The sequence below is a fragment of the Mauremys reevesii genome, linkage group 1 (assembly GCF_016161935.1).
Source record: "Mauremys reevesii isolate NIE-2019 linkage group 1, ASM1616193v1, whole genome shotgun sequence".
Classification (NCBI taxonomy): domain Eukaryota; kingdom Metazoa; phylum Chordata; order Testudines; family Geoemydidae; genus Mauremys; species Mauremys reevesii.
The window spans coordinates 216,413,152-216,415,501 of NC_052623.1; positions in this window are offsets into that span (position 1 = coordinate 216,413,152).

Here is a 2,350-nt window from a genome sequence, read left to right on the forward strand (position 1 = left end):
CCCTTCATACTTCCCAAATCATCTCCAAAAACAGCAGCAGTAGTATAGGAGTTAGACTGTTTTCTTCTTTAGTCATCCAGTGCACTTCTGCCCAGTTCAGTTGAATCTTCCCAAGCCAAGACCTACCCATTAAGCCTGGGTAGTTACCTCTCACCACAAACAGTGGCATTTTAGCAGCCTGTCCATTGAGCTCCACCTTAACATCAGTAGAGCCCAACATGGGCACAGCTTCTCCCGCATACGTCTTCAGAACAGTTTTTGTTGCCTTAAACGGAAGATGCTGTAGCTTTTCTTTATACACAGTCTCGGAGACCAGCGAGACAGCTGCACCGGTGTCCAGTTCCATGCGTATAGGTTTGCCATCCAACAATGGGATTATCCAATATTCATGTGAGCCCACTGCCAAAGACAAAACATGCAGTGGCACTTCCTCTTGCGATGAGGTGTCACCTTGATCATCCTGGGTCTGCTCTAGAGTATGCAGGGTTCCTCTTTTTGTCGGCAAGACCACAGGCCTCTTTTTCTTTTGTTTACAGGCACACTCAATGTGTCCCTTTTTGCCACAGTGTCGACACACCAGGTCCTTACACCAGCATTCTGATGCCTGATGACCCGGCTTACCACAGCGGTAACATTTTTCACTCTGCACAGTTTTGTGGGTCGGTTCTTGTGACACTTTTTGCACCCTAGGGGATGCACCGATGTATTGCGCCTCCCTTTCATGGAGACAGCAATATCAACAGCCTTCTGTAAGGTAAGTTGAGCCTCTGTCAGTAGGCGCTTCCGTATAGCTTCACTGTAGAGGCCACACACTAACCTGTCACGCAGGGCATCATTTAACATCTCTTTAAATTCACAGTGTTCTGCTAGCTTTTTTAAAATTGCTACAAATTGTACAACTGTTTAATCTTCCTTTTGGTCTCTTTTGTGGAATCTCTATCTTTCAGCAGTTACCAGTGGTTTTGGGGAAAAATGGGACCCCAGGATTTCCACAATGTCACTGTAAGATTTAGTCTCAGGCTTAACAGGGTGTAGTAAGCTGCGTAGCAGGGAGTAGGTTTTAGCCCCTACAACACTTAAGAATATTGGCACCTTCTTCGCTTCTGTAATGTCATTTGCAATAACAAAAAGCTCAAAACACTCAGTATACACATGCCACTGCTCTATATTCTCATCAAAAGGTTCCAGTGGCCTGGTCAGAGTAGCCATGATTTTTAGTTTCACTTTCACAGTCAGTGCAAACAAGCAGGTTTTTTTGTTTGTTTGTTCTTTAACTTGACTTCTACTTCCGTTACTGGAGCAGCACCGGAATCCCATCCATCGTCGCCACTTGTTATATCCTTGGGGACAGCTGGTTTAGGAAGAAATCACTTGAGGCCAGAGAGCAGACAGCTAACAAAACTACCATTTTATTTACAGACACAGAGCTCACCCAACCATCCGAAGCTGGCTGGGCTATCCCCTAATAATCTAACTCAGTTGCCATAGGAACAAAAACCATGACAACCAAATACACAACAGCTGGTAGCTGCAGGATCAGTGTTTAGGCAAATTTGCTACTTTTGAAAGTATTTGCATCAGTCCTACCGGAGAGTTTCTCTGCCCTGGCAAGTCACAAAACATTGAGCATTAAAACCTACTTACCACCTAATTCACTCAATTATATTTTGTCAATATTTTTGTTGTTATTGAGTTATGTAACACTTCAGTCACTCCACAGATCAGAAGGAAAAGATCATAGCTGTCCCTTGGCTGGTTCCCTCTCTCAGCAATGACTGAGTGTCTGTTTGAGTCTCAGGCTGCTGAATGCTATCACAGTCAGTTCCTGTCTCCATGTCTGAGAAAAGGTAGAGAGGCTCAGTGAATCACCTCAAAAGATGTAATAAAATCTAAGATATGATCTAATACCCACTGTAATCAATAGCCATCTTTCCTTTGATTTTAGTGAGAATGGGATCAGGCCCATACTCTGGCTGTCAGATAAGTAATTATAATTTTTATTTCTTTTTTGATGTTATCACTCTTAATCTTGTGGAAGCAGCTTTTTTACTGTAGCTTAATAAATATATATTTAATTGGCATCTAAGTGTGGGCATGTGAACTTTTTGGATCTTAAAAATGTCAGATTAAGGAGTGAAAAGCCTTGGCTTCACTCTTTCTTCTCCTGAAGATTTGATAGATTACTCAGCTAAAATGTCCACACAATCATCTCTGTAACAATGACTGCCAGAGTATGACTCTGAAAATCATGTGACTGAGGCCTGGTCTACACTACGCGTTTATACCGAATTTAGCAGCGTTAAACCGATTTAACCCTGCACCCGTCCACACAACGAAGACCTTTATATCA